At 38.9% G+C, this 17,929-nt stretch overlaps 2 long non-coding RNA genes across 2 annotated transcripts in view; one reads left to right on the forward strand and one right to left on the reverse strand.

Annotated features, from left to right (window-relative positions):
• LOC126978216 (uncharacterized) overlaps positions 1-17,929 on the reverse strand; it is a 112,069-nt gene that overhangs the window by 12,904 nt on the left and 81,236 nt on the right. The gene's annotated exons all lie outside the window — the stretch shown is intronic.
• Positions 9,393-10,781, forward strand: LOC126978208 (uncharacterized). Its single transcript, XR_007732533.1, has 3 exons — positions 9,393-9,549; positions 10,102-10,231; positions 10,604-10,781. It is a non-coding gene; the product is annotated as an uncharacterized LOC126978208 (long non-coding RNA).

Raw genomic sequence — 17,929 nt, forward strand, 5'->3', positions numbered from 1 at the left:
CTAGATCTTTTGACAAGCTTTCTTACACATCCTAGATCATTGAAACCATTTTAGAAATTATTAGATCATTTCAGATTTTTTTTGAATTTTCTAGACGATTCTGGATCAACTTTATCAGTTGAACGTTAAGGAACTTCCCAGTTCATTTCAGAAATTTTTTCTCGACCATTTCGCATCAATTTCATCAATTGTACACATTTTGGAACTTTCTAGATCATTCCATTAAGTCTTAGAACTTTCTAGATCATTCCAGAAAGCCTTACAACTTTCTAGATTGATGACATCATAATCAGTGCCTGTGCTACCCCGGGGCGTAAAAAGAATAGGGTAGTCCCAGGTCAAAGGGTGTCGTAAGAGGCGACTACGGGCTTATCGAAAGTGGGAGAGTCACGCTACCGTCTTTTGACGTCATCACAATCGGGCGAGGCTCGTCCGGGTTACTTACCACACTCGCACAGATACCGGCGTGAAGTAGCGGCTTAATGCCGCTATGTTTCGCATAGGTTAGTGTCGAGAACCAGTGGCCATTCCCCCCCCCCCCTTTTCCCCCCAACAAGTATGAGAGCGGTATTAAAGCAGAAATTACCCCAGGAGGGTACCGGCTCTAATACAGCCGAAGAAATCCTCCCCGAGCATTCGCGCTCGAGCTGCCCCTCGTATTCTGGGGAGGGCACAGTACCGCGTATGTCACAGGACAAACAGGGCAGCAACACCACGGCATCCTGCTCCACGCATAATGTGGACTTTTGTAACATCCGGGGAATTCACTCCAACTTAAACGCCGTCCACCACCACCTTGAGACGGCGCAGCCGGCCTTATGTTTCCTTACGGAGACCCAGATATCTCGACCTAGCGATACGTCATTTTTAACGTACCCCGGGTACAATATTGAGCACAATTTTTTGCCTCATGCCGGGGTATGTGTGTACGTTAGGGAGGATATCCGTTGTCGCCGTCTCGGCAATTTTGAGGGCAGGGACCTGTCTACTCTCTGGCTCCGCGTAGATTTAGAGGACCGCGTCTACATCTATGCGTGTGTTTACAGGTCCCATACTCGTAACGCAGAAACCGATCATCTCATGGGCTGCATTGAAGCGGCAATTGACGACGTGCTCGTACAGATCCCCTCCGCTGAAATCGTAGTCTTGGGTGATTACAACGGGCACAATGCCAACTGTCGACGCCCCTCTCGGAACGTCTGACCATTGCCTGGTCAGGAGTGTAGTGCCCATTCGACGCCAACGTCGCAGACCACCAGCGACCCGCCGTGTTTGGCACTACAAGGCAGCAGATTGGGATAGGATGCGTTCCTTTTTTCCATCTTATCCTTGGGGCAAGGTTTGTTTCCCTTCAGATGATCCTAGTGCCTTCGCCGTTGCAGTAGCCGATGTGATACTGCAGGGCATGGATATTTTTATACCAAGCTGTGTAGTCGGTGGCAGATCACAGCCCTGGTTCGATGCGTCAGTTAAAGCAGCATCTGATTGCAAAAAACAGGCGTATCGAACTTGGGTTGCGGCGCTGGGCACAAAGGATCCGAACTGCAAAGTTCTTAAGAGGAAATATAACCGTGCCTCCAGATTTTTTCAGCGGCAAATCGCCCGTGCGAAGTCAAAGCACGTCGTCAAAATCGGCGAGCAGCTTTCCAGTTACCCGACCGGAACACGCAAGTTCTGGTCGTTGTCGAAAGCTGCTCTTGGTAACTTCAACCAGCCGTCCATGCTGCCGTTGCACATGAGGAATGACACCCTGGCCCATACGGAAAAGAGAAAGCCGATCTACTGTACGCTCTTTTCGCCTCCAACTCGACTCTTGACGACAATGGAAAAACACCGCTGACCATACCGCGGTGTCAGAGCTCTATGCCTGAAGTACAGTTCAGACAGAAAACTGTTAGGCGAGCTCTGTTTTCGTTAGACATCAGGAAGTCGAGCGGGCTGGATGGCATTTTTCCACTTGTACTTAGAACGTGTGTCCCTGAGTTGACGCCGGTGCTAACAGGTTTATCCCGGCACTCTTATTCAAATGGCGTAGTCCCTGACTCATGGAAGTCAGCACTTGTCCATCCGATTCAAAAAAAAGGAGACAGTTCGGATGACGGACTAAGAGGGTCACCAGTTGATCAACGACCGACAATACGGCTTTCGCCATGGTCGGTCCGCAGGTGATCTTCTGGTATACCTATCACATAAATGGGCGGCGGCTATTGAAAGCAAGGGGGAAGGCCTGGCAGTTAGCCTGGATATAGCGAAGGCCTTTGATCGTGTATGGCACAAGGCGCTCCTCTCAAAACTTCCATCATTTGGGCTTCCCGAGAGCTTATGCAAGTAAACCTCCAGCTTCCTCACTGGGCGTAGCATACAAGTCGTTGTCGACGGTTTTTGCGCTAATCCCAAGACCGTGAACGCTGGAGTGCCACAAGGCTGTGTGCTATCTCCCACGCTGTTTCTTCTGCATATCAATGATATGTTCCCTCACCTCCAACATTCATTGCTATGCAGACGACAGCACTGGTGATGCCGTATACACGGTCCATGCAAGTCTCCCTCGGGAAAATGTTGACCAGTGCCGGAAGAAACTTGTGTCTACTACCAAGCCCTCTCTCGAGAAGGTCGCGGAATAGGGTAAATTGAACCTTGTCCAATTCAACCCCCAGAAGACTCAAGTTTGCGCGTTTACCACTAAAAAATCCCCATTTGCCGTATCACCGCTCTTCGCTAACACTTCCCTAAAAGCCTCGCCTAGTATCGGAATACTGGGTTTCGAAATCTCGAGCGATTGCCAATTTCGTGGCCATCTGGAGGGCAAAGCCAAATTGGCTTCGAAGAAGCTGGGCGTCATCAATAGAGCACGGCAATACTTCAAGCTGGCCCATATTCTAGCGCTCTACAAAGCGCAGGTCCGGCCACACATGGAGTATTGCTGTCATTTCTGGTCTGGCGCACCCCAGTATCCGCTCGATCCATTTGACCGCGTGCAACGCAGAGCAGCTCGAATTGTCGGGGACCTAGTGCTCTGTGAACGGCTAGATCACTTGGCGTTGCGTAGAGACGTCGCTTCATTGTGTGTCTTCTACCGCATTTATCACAGGGAGTGTTCCGAAGAGCTGTTCAACCTGATTCCCGCCATCAAATTCCACCTTCGCACGACACGCCATAAGTTAGGATATCATTCCCACCATCTGGATGTGTGGCGGTCCTCCACAGTGCGGTTTTCTAGGAGCTTTCTTAAACGTACTACACAGCTGTGGAATGAGCTTCCTTGTGCGGTGTTTCCGGGACGATACGACATGGGTACCTTCAAAAAAAGCTCGTACACCTTCTTTAATGGCCGGCAACGCTCTTGTGATTCCTCTGGTGTTGCAAGAGAATGTGGGCGGCGGTGATCACTTAATACCAGGTGACCCGTACGCTCGTTTGTCCTCCTATTCCATAAAAAAAACTATCCAACTTTGGATAGAGGCTGCAAAAACCAAAGCTAAAAGGAGTTCTATGGAGAAAGCTTTTACCCAAAAGAGGACCATACAAAACAAGATTAAATAATTGTTATTTATGCACGGAATCACATACAGCTTCATTATTATTATTATTCCTAAGCAACATTATACCTAGTCACAATGATAATATTTTTATGTTGGAAGAATTGTGGTGGTATTATTATTATAACTATGTTGTTAAATATGTTAATACCAGCAATAATTAATAACTTATAATTAATAATAAGTGTGAGCGTTTAATCTATTTTAATTATTCTTACTTATCACATTACAGATGTGAGTGTCGCGGTGCAAGGGTTGCTCACAACGGCAAATGCTAATTAAATCATGAAGCAAATAAAAGAAAGTAATAAAATTCAAAACAAAATATAGCAATAAATCATTCAATTATTTGTTTTATTTAAAAGAGATGTACTTAAGTCACAGGATTCTCATTAATAATGCCACATGTTATATTTGTGACAATATATTAATTATTTTTCAATATATTCCTTCACTATATTTAATACGTAAGTATCCATCTCTAATCTGTGACTATATACCCACTTTTACATTCTTTAAAATCATTGTTTAAAGTAGGAAGTTTTTCCAGTCCTCCCGAGGGACGTCTTGATTTATCTCTTGGAATGTATTCCCGTGATTGTTCAGCTAGTTGTGCCAGGAACGTGGGAGCGCTCGAAGTGAAGCGATGTCCTCAGAAACTTTCTTTAGCGTTCAACTTAAATCCTGGAATTATTATAAGCCAGTGATTGTAGGTATATATCTTTCCAATATATGGAAGCCGCATGCCTAGTATGACCTTCGTACTTATTGAAAACGCGAGCATTTCGTAGGGAGCTACTTGGTGCATAGTGGCGAGATTGTCGCGATGGAAAAGCAGAAAACAAAGGAGACTGTGTGAATATTTAAGAGAATGAATATTTTATGTCTCAAAGTGACGAGCGTAATTGCAGTGCCCTTAAGAATTTTTAGGGTTTTTCAAGAATCCTGAGCGGTACTGCTTTGTAATGGGCAGGTCGTATCAGTTACTCTTCCCTCATCATTTAAAAAAAAACTTCTATAAGCTCTAATTGTGCCAAACATACCAGATCATATGTATATGATTCAAAAGCACATTATTTCTGAATAATTGCAACTGGATGAGCAAGATACCTTATACAATGAAGTTACCCTTTCCAATATATAAAACGTCATAACACATGAAAAGATGCCAGAAAATCGGCACAGGAACTCCCTGATATGATCCCTAGCCGTGTTAGGATTTATTAAAATTGTCATGAGACAAATCATTCTATTTCTTTATCTTTCTATACATAAATTTCCTTTGTTTTGCAATCTAATTGTAAAGGAGATATTCCAATTCACAATAGCTACTTATTCACTGTACTTGTAGTCGTACCATCAAAAAAATCGTTATATTTAGCAGCAGCGATAAAAGAGCAGAATGTACTAAGAATAGTTAAACATACTTAAAAGGGTATTGTTCTAAAGAAAAATGATGATAAGTGATCACCGCCACCAGAGCAGAGTGTGTGTATCACAGCCACCTTAGGCCCCTAAGATTGTTTTTTAATTGATGGTTCGCACTTCATGTGTTATGTTTTGTTTACAATATATTTTAAATTTATAAGCTCTATCATATCATCACAGAATTATCTTTATCTTAATAGATTTTCTGGAATACTTACATGCATTTGTTGTCATAAGTCTGTCGATCACTGCCACAGACAGGAACGTAGTCATGTGCGCACTCTAACTCACAGAGGAGTTTTGATTTTGCACTTGCCCAAGCAACGATTGATAAAATCAATGTAACAACTGAAATATGAGCATGACATTTAAAATGAAACAAACGATAGAGAAACTGAAAGCTGATGATTAAAACTGAAAACACATATCATATTGAAATTTAATTTTTTTTTATTCAAAATACGATATTCAAATACTAACTGAAGATCAAAAACTGATTCGAAAATTTATGTTTCAGACATTAGAACGGGCTTACTCAGTGGGCCTTTCTTTTCAACATCCCGGTAAGAAAATTTAAAATTTAAAAAAATTCGGTAAGTTCTTGGTTTTACGAAAATCGAGATTGTATCAGATCTCGACGTTTAAGGTCCTAGGAAGCTTCCCTGCTATTCCCGCGATGGCGTCCGTACCTCTGAATGTATGTGTGTGTATGTATGTATGTAAATCTCTTGTAACTTTTGAACAGATTGACCGATTCCATCGCGGTTGTCACCATTCGAAAAGGCTTGACAAAACAGACCGATTCGGACATACGGTAGATTTTAAGAATTCTCAAAACATAATAAAAAAAATCTTGGTGTTTTTTTTTGAATAACTTTCAAACGGGTTTATCTAATGATTCCAAAAACTAAAAATGATTTCAATGAAAAGTAGCAAGAACATCAATTCTACTCTTTAAAGTTAGTTATATTAAATAGTAATTATTTTAAACACGATCTATACGGTGTACTGAAATGCAACTAAATCCTCTAAATTTTCAATTTCCAGCCAGACTTCCCTTAACTGTATTATATTTATTTACAATTATTTTTGTAAATAATAATCATACTTAATAAATAAGTTATCATTTAACGCATGTGATCAAACGGTGGAAAGAAATAGATAATACTTACAAAGTAATAGTTTAATGGTGAATGGTTTTATTTCCTTCTATCAACGTGACAAGCTATGAGACTTGCAGGCAATTAGTAGTAATGTAAATCTACTTCGTTTGCTTTATATAGGTACCCTATAAGGAAGTCATTATTTTTTTCCATTTTAATTAATAATTTACAAAAAGTTCAGCTTATCGCGCTATGAAAGTATAATGTATTTTTAATTAAAATAGATACTACATAGCTAACTAGCTCTGCCTCCATATCCCGTCCTATAATATATTATAATAATATTGCAATTTTGAGGCCAACAACTACCCAGGCTTCCATTGTGTAGTGGAACAAATCCAGCCAGAAAACAACTTTAGACAGATAAAATAGCCTTGCTTGTTTGTTGGTAACTAAAGCCATGTAGTCAGTGGTCTTGAGGAGGGACGGAGGGAGGGATGATGTGCGGCTGTTGAGGCATTGCTTAACCTACCGCCTCTTCCACTTGGGGGTCATGTAACTTATCCAACTTGTGACTTATCCAAGGCGTTCGAATGTGTTGAACACGAAACATTAGTCAGATAACTTCACCATTACGGTATTAGAAATAAAGCATTGGTTTTAATGACATCCTATTTAAATTTTAGACTACAAAAGATGGATGTCAATGGAAATCGGTCCTCTAGATCAATAGTCAAAATGGAGATTCCACAGGGCTCGATTTTAGGACCCTTTTCATTCTTTATTTATTTTATATAAATAAAGGATAAATATCAAATTGTGTCGTTGGCTGATGATACATCACTCTGTTTAAAATACACCGTTGCTTACTATATTTTGATGTTGTTAAAAATGCTTTGACTAAAGTTCTTCATTGGTTTAAAGCTAATAACTTATTACTTAATGGTAATAAAACTGAATGAATATGAAGTGCATTAAATTTAGTTTACATAATGTTAAGCAAGTGTCAATCGATATACAGCTTAAAAACTATCATATAAATTAATACTTTGTGATAATCAGTGCAGTGCAAAATACTGGGATAATATTGAAAATTGATATAAAACATTTTCAAGTGCATATTAATAACGACGGTGATTCAAAATTCTTTCGTTGCGACACACAATGAGTTCGTGCTTTGGTTGTCAACATCTCATCAGTGTTACGGATAAAACCTGTTGTTTGGATTGTAAAAATAACTTCCACTACAGCTGTGTTTGATACACAAAGACCTCTTACGGTAAACTTACATCTAAAGCTTAGACAAACTGGAAGTCCAGCCTGTAAGTTACCTCGAAAAAACGACGACGTCAATCCTGTGAAGTCAATGTTCGACAGTTCTCCGCCCCCCGCAACCTTACCGTCGGCGGCGGGTACCTTAGATGAATATTTTAGAAACATGGAATTATCGCTTTTATCGAAACTAAAGACTGAGTTAGTGTCTTTACAAACTAAGTAAGTAAAAACAAGGTTGGTACCCATGTAATATAAGTATGTGATAAATCCTTAGCAGCTAGGCATTTAATAAACCTACAATAGACGAGCTGTCAACATTTAGTTTAAGACATACCTAACCTCATTTTTATAACTTCGATTACTCAGCTCCTAGATTGACAAATCTTGCTAAATTTTCAATTATGGATTGTTTAAATAATGCTACTTTCATCTTGTTATCACCTGGGCCCAGGAATGTATGGAAGCGTTTCAATCTCCTTTACTCTTTTCTGTATGCTTCGTGGTATGTACTTATTCGTGGCTAGGACCATTATCACATACGGTTGTGTGGAGTGGGCGAATAAGACATCTAACGAAGGGGTGAAGCTATACCTAACAAAACTGCAAAGGCTACTAACTAAGCTACTACTGTTTGGCATGCATTCGTCTGTGTAACAGGCGAATATATATAAAATCCAGCCTAGGTGGAACTCATTTGCTCATCCACACTAAGTTGTTCCTCGATTGGAACTTTGTTATAATCTTCATGCAGAGATTCTACTACTGGACGTATTTTGTAAATCCGGTGATAAACAGGATGCTCCGTTGTATTGAATTATTGTCATTGAAGTAAAATATTTGCAATTTTTTTCAATTTTATTTAATGTCATGGCTTTCTGTATTAGAGATGTTCCGAGTATAGGGCTCCAGTGAGTTCAATTCAATTCGACTGGCTTTTTTTGTTTGTTAGTTTGAGATGGTTGATCTGAAGTTTCGCGTGATGGTACAGTTTCTGTACTGTTGGATGGATTTTCATGGTTGTCTTCTAGACATGGCATCCATGTCAATATCCATTTCTGAAGCCTCTTTAATAAAAACAATCGTACACATTCTAGGTATTAAACTAAATAATAAAACTTTTCGCCCGATTTAGACTACCGGCAACAAACACAATATTATATCGTCTAAAACAAGTGAAAACGTAAAATATACTTAAGCCCATAAAAGTTTAACACTTACCTCTCCAGGGCTTCCTTAAAACTACGCAAATTCGCACTTAAAACTATTTTTATTATCTTTCGAAATCACAGCAGTCCAGCATTTTTCGAAAGTATCGATTATTGAAATATGAATTGAGTTTAAGACTAGGATCGCTATTAAGTTGTTTTTTTTTGTGGAAAAGTTTGATAGATAAACTGCCCTGAGTCAGTATTTTGTAGATCTTGCGTCACCAGTAATAATAAGCGGGCTTTTTGAGGTTTCCTTCGTTAGGAGGCTTTCCAAGCCGTCTAATAAATTGGAGTCGTCCTTTACTGATGGGGATCTCTATAAAGCTATAATTTTAGTACCTTTGTCAATTTCAATTTGTAAATTGCGTCGTTCAGTTTAGGCTCACATACACCTGTAATTCCGTGGTCGGTCATAAACGACAACTTCAATACACCGGTTTATAGCTCGATAAGTTCTAAATGAAACATATCCATCTAACTGCATTATTATTAAATAATTATCAAGCACACATTCCGTCGGAACAATCACATCGAAAGGTATAGCAAATTGTTGCAAATTTGCTCTGATTAGGTCTAATTTTGTATTTAAACTTCAAATATTAATTGTGAAAAATTTAAAATTATATTTACTTAACTAAAGCAGAGTGTTACACGATTCTATTTCTTCAAACTTATGGCACATTATATTCAAGATGTTATCAATTTTAGTACTTACTTTAATTTTTGTAGTATCTACTTTAATTAAAAATAAATTATACTTTCATTGCGTGATAAGCTGAACAAACAACAATTTGTTAATAATTTGTTAATTGAAATGATAAAATATAGAGACTTCTTAAAAAACTAATTAAAATTATAATAACTTCCTTGTGGGCGGGCTACCTATATAAGTCAATGGAAGAAAGTTTTCAATATTACTAATCGTCTGGAAGTCTCCTCATAGTTTGTCACGTCGATAGAAGGAAATAAAACCATTCGCCATGAAACTATTACTTTGTAAGTATCATCTATTTTTTTCCACCGTGTGATAACAATCGTAAAAATATAACAGTTATGCCTATTACTCAGATAGGTCGATTTAGTTATTATGTTGTGGGTCGATGTAAATGTTTTAACATGATCCCAGAAAAAGTTAAAATCAATTTATGTATCACGAAATTGAAAAGAATTGTTAAAAGACGTTTATGTGGTATAGGTAACACAAATTACTTTCCTTATAATCCACAGATTGGAAATGAAGCGACTTCAGAGTATTTAAATTATTAATTTACATTTACATTTTCGAATTTGGTATTGAATTGTTTTTTCAGTTAGATATTAAATAAATATAATAATGAGTTACTGGATTTTGAATATCACCACTAGGGTTGAATACCTATGTAGAACTACAGTGATATTAAACAACAATTGCAATTTACTATTATGACAATACTTATTATTTTATATTATAATCCTAACTTTAAAGAAGTTTAACACCTTAATCATCCACTGGTTTCTTCATTATAAATGTCATGCTAATATTTAAAGGACTAAACATTTTTATTTCAGTTGTTACATTCATTTTATCAATCGTTGCTTGGGCAAGTGCAAAATCAAAACTCCTCTGTGATTTAGAGTGCGCACATGACAACGTTCCTGTCTGTGCCACTAATGGACAAACATATGGCAACAGATGCTTGTAAGTTTCCGAATAATCTATTATGATAAAGATAATTCTGCGATAGTAAAGTAGTGCTTACTAATTTAAAAAAATATAATGAACAAAACGTAACACATGAATTGCGTATCACCAATTTAAAATGCATTTTCGCCCTGGAGGTGACTGTGTTACAACAGAGTGTGTGCAGGTCGGAATGGATCACTTATCTTCATTTTTTCTTGAGAATGCTACCTATATCACAATCGTCAAAAGCCCTGACACGATTAGGATACATGGTGGATATATTATAACTATGTAGTTAAATATATTAATACTATCAATAATTAAAACTTATAATAAATTATTATTTTAATCATTTAATCTATTTTAATTCTTCTTTTCACATTTAAGGTGTGACTGCCGCGGTGCAACGTTTGCTCACAAGGGCGTTTGTAAAGCCGATGCTGAACCTAATGTAGATGATTCTACTACTCAGGCCCCATAAGGAGCAAGGAGCATACATATATCATGTACCAAATAAAAGAAAGTAATAAAATTCAAAACGAATAAAGGCAGTAAATCATTTTAATTGTTTGTTTCATTAAAAAGAGCTGAACTTAAGTCACAGGATTCTTATTAATAATGCCACATTTTATGTTTGTGACACATCAATTGTTTTTCAAAATATATTCCTACACCATTTTCACACTGTATAAAGTTGTTGTTTCAGTCATCCCGAGGGACGTATTAAATAACCTCTTGGAAAGTTTTCACTGTGCGACACTTTCTAGAGCCGTGATCGTCCAGTTGTGCGAGGAACGTGGGGAGCGCTCGAAGTGAAGCAACGTCCTCAGGAACTATTTGCACTGGGTATATGGTACCCACATGCCTATTATGACTCGCATTTCGTAGGGACCTACTTGGTGCATAGTGGCGAGAATGTAGTGGTGGTAAAGCTGATCAAACTTTACAAATATTATGATGAAAAGCAAGAATTACGTCGTAATAAATTAAACTCGTCACTGAACTAATTATTAGAAATTTAGCTTGTCCGGGAGGTAAGAATTCGATGAACCTGCGCACGAAACGTTTCGTGATTACCCTAGAACGTAGTTTGTATGGCTCAAAAGTTATACCGGTCTAAAATTCTTCAAAAGGTTTTATCGCCCTTTTATTTATTTAAGGAAAAACAACAGCTAATACAATTTCTATAGATACTTAAATAGTAACAGACAGCCAATTACAGGTTTACGTACTAATAGAAGTGATATAAAACATGTAAGTGGTACGTGAATACTATTTTTTTTTACTTTGGAAATGCTTGTAGTAAATATGTCTTCAATATCTGATAATCTACTAATATCATTCACTGTTCTCCACGCCCGCACCTCAGAATACAGATGTATTCTGAGGTCCGCACCATACATAAGCTTTTCCTATAATTGCAAGAATATAACTGCAAGAACACCGAATGGAGAGCTATACTTAAGAGATTTTTGAGGTACAATAAATTATGTTTAGCAATACCTTATGAACAATATTGACTCATTTGCGTCAAAGCAATAAATTAAAAAAATATAAAAAATGGGTGCCTTATGATTTGACTGAGCTGCAGAAAGAAACGCGTGTTGAAACTTGTTGTATCGATACAGAAATGAAAGAATATTGGATCAAATTGTGATATTCGATGAAAAGTGGATTCTTTACGATAACCTTAAGCGAAAAATGCAATGGCTGACCCTAAGTCAAACGCGGCAACTATGTCCTATAGCAAAGCTTACAAATAAATAGGTTATCGTCATTATTTGGTGGTCGCAGCATAGTGTTATTCACTATAGCTATCTCCGATCTGGTCAAGTAATAACGGCAGATATCTACTGTGCCGAACTCCGAAAAATCATAGCAAAACTGCTCCATGATAACGCGAGACCTCATACAGTACGAGTAACCATTTCAACTCTACAGGAACTGCAATTTGTCACCCTCCGTATTCGCCAGACTTGCTCCAACGGACTACCATTTTTTTTGTTATTTGGACAATTTTCGACGTGATAAGAAGTTTTCTTCTCAGGAGGCGGTAGAAAATTCTTTCACACCGTTTGTTAAATCTAGATCACCAGTTTTATCGCATAGGCATATTATGACCTCCTATTAGATGGCAGCTATGTATAGATAATAATCGGAATTATTTTGATTAAGTATTTACTTACATATTTATGTAAAATAAAAAAAATGAATTTCAATTTTTCAGTAAAAATCGGCAATGACAAACATTAATCCCTAACATACTAAAAGTCGCTAAATAAAGCCTTTGAAGACTTTCTATCAGCTTGTCAATGTGATCATTGGATAGCAACTTAGGGTCATCATTAGGTCATAGTAAACGCCGAGATCCCTCGTGCCATTGCATTTATAGGCACCTGACCTTTTAATGTGTAATCTTACGGGCTTATGTGACTACTGAATATTTTAATTTATTAAGTTCTAGTTTATTAATAAGACAATACTCCTCTAGGCGGTTGAGATCCTCCTGGAGGGCATTCATTGCAAGTATAGATGTTATTGAAGAGAATATTTTCATATCATCAGCGAAGGAAAGTGAATTGGAAGACTTAAACAGTAATCTATATCTCCTACATAGATAATAAAAAGAAGTGGATAAAGTAGTGATCACTGGGGAACACCACTAGTAACTGGAACCCATATAGAAATTTAGTTATTTAGTACAATAACTTGAGATGATTATCGTTACAAGTCGCAATTAATGTCGATAGGTCGATTTTATCAAACGCCCTACTATAGTCGGTATAAAATGAGGGATCATATCACACAGGGACTAAAGAATATGGGGCTTTTGTTATTAATTATAATGTAAAATTCAACTGTTTCAATAATTTATATACTTATAATTATCTTCTTCACAGTCGTTCCCTCATTGCTGAGGATCGTGACTCCGCTTAAGTTCGTCTACAGCTTTCCTCCATCTGTTTCGGTCTGTCGCATGGTGGAGTGCAATGCTGAGGGGTTGGTCAGTCTGCTCAGATATTTGATCAGACCAGCGTCGTGGGCCTCACTCTTGGTCTCTTCCCCTCAATTTTCCCGGTGACCATCAAACGTTCTAGGTTATCAGCACCGCGTCGTGCAATGTGGCCAGAGTATCTCATTATCCGCTGCAGACATGTAGTGGATAGACTTGGACTGCTCCCTATTTTTAGCTGTTTAAGGATCGAGGCGTTAGTGCAGTAAGTCGTCCATGGTATCCTTAGCATGCGGCGCCAGCACCACATCTCAAACGCAATCCGTTGTCTGTCAGTCGATTTCAGGGTCCAAATTTCAGCTCCATAGAGCGCGATGGGAAAGACAAGTGAGCGGACCAGGTGAATTTTCGTCCGATTGGTGATATTTCTGTCCTTCCACACCTTGCTTAGCTGTGTCATTGCTGTTTTGGCCATTCCAATTCGCCTCCCTATTTCAATTTCACAGTTACCTCTGTTCGTGATCACTGAGCCAAGGTAGTTGAACTGATCCACGGTTTCATAGCTCTGTAGGAGATCAGTGCGCGGAATGGCTGCGAAGCGGTCCACGACCATGACCTTGGTTTTGGCCGTATTTATTGCCAGACCCATCCTGAGACTGGTGGCCTCTAGCTTGACCAGCAACTCTTTCATTTCCACTTCGGATGATGCGAATAGGGTGGTGTCATCGGCATAGCGGAGGTTCGATATTTTGACTCCACCTATCTTTATGCCACCTTCCCAGTTTTCTAGCATTTGTCGCATTATCTGTTCTGCGTATATATTGAATAGGATAGGGGAGATCACGCATCCCTGTCAAACACCTTTTTGGAACTCAAATGTGCTCGATGTGACATCCTCAATCGTAACTGTGCCATACCCTGACTCATAGAGGCTGCGTATTAGCATAACAAGATGCGCTGGAACACTTGACATTGAGAGTACATGCCACAGTTCTTCCCATTTTACGCAGTCAAAAGCCTTCTGGTAGTCAACAAAGCACATGAAGGTCGGCGTGTTACACTCGTAGCATTTTTCTACTATCAGTCGCAGATTCAGGATTTGCTCTCTCGTTCCTCTGCCCTTTACAAAACTTGCTTGTTCTTGCGGTATTTACCAGCCGAGAAAGGATCGCAATCTCGCGTTGATTACATGTAGTAGAATCTTACTAGCATGTGACACCAAGGCGATTGTTCTGTAGTTATTACAGTTTCTTTCTGAGCCCTTTTTATGAAGAGGGAGTATAGACGAGTGTGTCCAGTCCGATGGCCAGTGTCCAGTTTACCATACTGCGTTGCAGATGTTGAGCAGTTGGGTTATTCCGTTAGGTCCCAGGTCCTTTAGAACCTCCGCTGTGATGCAATCTGGTCCCGGAGCCTTGTTGTTTTTCTGTTTCCGGATGGCATTTTCAATTTCCGTACAGAGTATTGATGGTTCTACATCAATTGGTGTTGCGGGTGCCACTGCAGCCTGGTTTGACTGGTTCTGATAAAGTTCTTCGCAAAACTCCCTCCATCTTTCAGCGATGTTCATGACTTCATGGATTGGATTTCCATCCTTATCGTCTATTACCCATGACGATGGCTTGAATTTACGGGTTATTTCCTTGATCTTATTAAAAAGATCCCCTGCCTGGTGTTTCTCGGCATGGTCTTCAATTTCAGAGCATATGTTCTCGAGATATTGGTTCTTGTCTCTCCTACACTGTCGTTGAATCAGTTTATTGAGTTCACTATATTGCTCCTCATATGTGGAATACTTTCCGCCTTTTTTCATTTCCATACGCAATTCAATATTCTTCCATGTCTCCTCTGATATCCAGTCTTTTCTCAGTTTAGTTTTAGTTACCATACTGTCAAGAATATTGATGACTCTTGTTTTGAAAGTTTCCCATTGATCGTTTGGGTTAGTTTCCGTTGTGTCTGGCAGTAGTTTAGGTTCAAGCATGTTCTGGAAGTGTTCATGTTCAGGTTTTGATAGTCTAATGAACCGTTTAGGTTTCTTGCGACAGATTTTAAGCCACAAGCGTATATCCGCTACTAAGAGCTGGTGGTATGAGCCGCAGTCAGCGCCCGGGAAGGTTCCGGTGTTAGTGATTGAGGACTTCCATCGGTTTTGAATGGTGATGTAGTCGATCTGATTCCGATATACCTCACCAGGGGAGATCCAAGTATAGAGTCGGCGTTTGTGATGTTTTAAGAAAGTGTTGGTGACCACCAAGTCTTGGCTCACGCAGAAATCTATAAATTTTTCTCCCTTTTCGTTCCTTATACCAACTCCATGTTTACCGATTATGTGGTAAATATTATGATCATCGTGCTCAGTGTTTCCAACCTTAGCATTCCAGTCTCCTTGAACTATCAGCATTTCACGCTTACAGATACCGTCTATGGTCGTTTGGAGTATCCCTTGTGATGAATTTGACGTTGGGGCATAGACTTGAACGATGTTAAGAGAGAGTGGCTTGCAATCTATTCTGATAGTCATTATGCGATCGTTTATTGTGTTATAGCCAGTAACGTGATGGGCCGGTTTATGGGGAACTAGAATTCCGACACCATTCTTAATATCAGGCTTATTAGCAATGATAGTTCTGTCCGTGATGATAGATCGGTCCCAGTAAAGATTTTTGTTTTCCAGAACTGGCCCCAGAGTATACTTATAATACGGGACTTCAAAATGCACAAGATTGTGTCGAAGAGCAAGTTACTGATGGATAATCCTGGCTACTTGATTTTGTCTGTGCAAATACTCTCCATTGGCAAGACGAGAACAACCGGAAATAATATGTCTGGTAGACTCACCAAGATGATGGCACGGCCTACATATGTCTACTGTGCCATCATTCATGATGTATTTCCGGTAGTTTTTCGTCTTGATAACTTTATCAGCAATTGCACAAGCGAATCATTCAGTTTCCCCAAAGAGGTCACGAAATCGTAGCCAGGTAACAGACGAAATCCTGTCTACATCAGGCCCGTAGGGAGACTGGTAAAACCATCCATGAAGCTTTTTTCCCCTCCATACATTCAAGCAATCTTGAGAACAGAGTATCACCGGTTTTCACCAATTCTCTTTGGATAAAGAGAGCGGTGTCAGTCCATTGTCTACTGCCACAATTTGTCGATGCAGTACCCCTCCTTTACCTAGAAAATATACACTGAGATTTATACAGCTCACGATTAAGCAGGTTTTTGGCACATAGAAACACGCTGTCTCCTCATTTCCGTAGGATGTATAATCTCATCAAAGGTGAGCGTTGACGTTGCATCCGGTATGTCGTCAGTAGTATACGGACCCTACTATCTAGGGCGTCAAGCTCGGTCTGAGTCCACTTCAGTATGCCGAAAGTGTATAATATTAATAGGGACATTACCCAGCTGGTGAAAGCACGTGCCTTGTTTGCACCAGATAAAAAATGGAGGGTGACGAATGGTTTCTAATTGCAGTTCCTGTAGAGATAAAATGGTTTCTCGTGCTGTATGAGGTCTCGCGTAATCATGGAGCAATAATGGTGTAGATCGACTCATTAGTCGGGGCTGTTTCACTGCTGCTTCTTTTGCTATCATTTTTCGGAGTTCGGCACAGTAGACATAGGCCGTTATTGCTTGAGCAGATCTTTTTAAAGTATCTGTATTGGAATGACTTTGAGCCGAAAAATTGTAGTAACGTACCATTACCATATTTTATATTACTTTTATTACTGATAGCCTGTTATTATTTAAGTATCTATAGAAATTATAATAAATAAATAAATAAAAGGGCAATAAAAGCCTTTTGAACTATTTTAAACCGGTATAACTTCTGAGCCATACATACTGAGCATACTTAGAGCTTACATACTAAGCTGTTACTCGTAGTTGTTCTAGGGTACTCTCGAAATGTTTCGTGCGCAGGTTCAACGAATTCTGGCCTCCCGAACAAGCTAAATTTCAAATAATTAGTTCGGTAACGTGTTAAATTTATCACGACGTAATTCTTGCTTTTCATCATAATATTTGTAAACTTTGATCTGCTTTGCCACCACTACAATCACGCCACTGTGCACCAAGTAGGTTCTTACGAAATGCTTGAGATTTCAATAAGTGCGATGGTCATATGCGTATGCGGGTTCCATATACCCAGTGCGAATAGTTCCTGAGGACTTTGCTTCACTTCGAGCGCTCCCCACGTTCCTGGTAAAACTAGCTGGACGACCACGGCTCTAGAAGGTGTCGCACAGTGAATACAATGTAAGAGGTTATTCAAGACGTCCCTTGGGATGACTGAAACAACTACTTTATAGAATGGGTTCAAATGAGTGTAAATGGTGTAGGAATATACTTTGAAAAACAATTGATATGTTACAAACATAATATGTGGTAATATTAATTAAAATAAGTTCAGCTCTTTTTAGTGAAACAACCAATTAAAATGATTTATTGCTTTAATTTGTCTTAAACTTTATTACTATCTTATATTTGCTTCATGATGTATGTTCCTTACTCCTTAAGGGGCCTCAGTAGTAGAATCTTCCACATTAGGTTGTACATCGGATTTGCAAACGCCCTTGTGACCAAACGTTACACCGCGACAGTCACATCTGAAATGTAAAAAGTAAGAATAATTAAAACAGATTGAACGCTCAAAATAATGATGAATGATGATGAAATGAATGATGAAAGTCATTAATTACTGATAGTATTACATTTAAATACATAGACAAAATAAATCTGTTCGCAAA

The sequence above is a fragment of the Leptidea sinapis genome, chromosome 47, assembly GCF_905404315.1.
Source record: "Leptidea sinapis chromosome 47, ilLepSina1.1, whole genome shotgun sequence".
Taxonomy (NCBI): Eukaryota; Metazoa; Arthropoda; class Insecta; order Lepidoptera; family Pieridae; genus Leptidea; species Leptidea sinapis.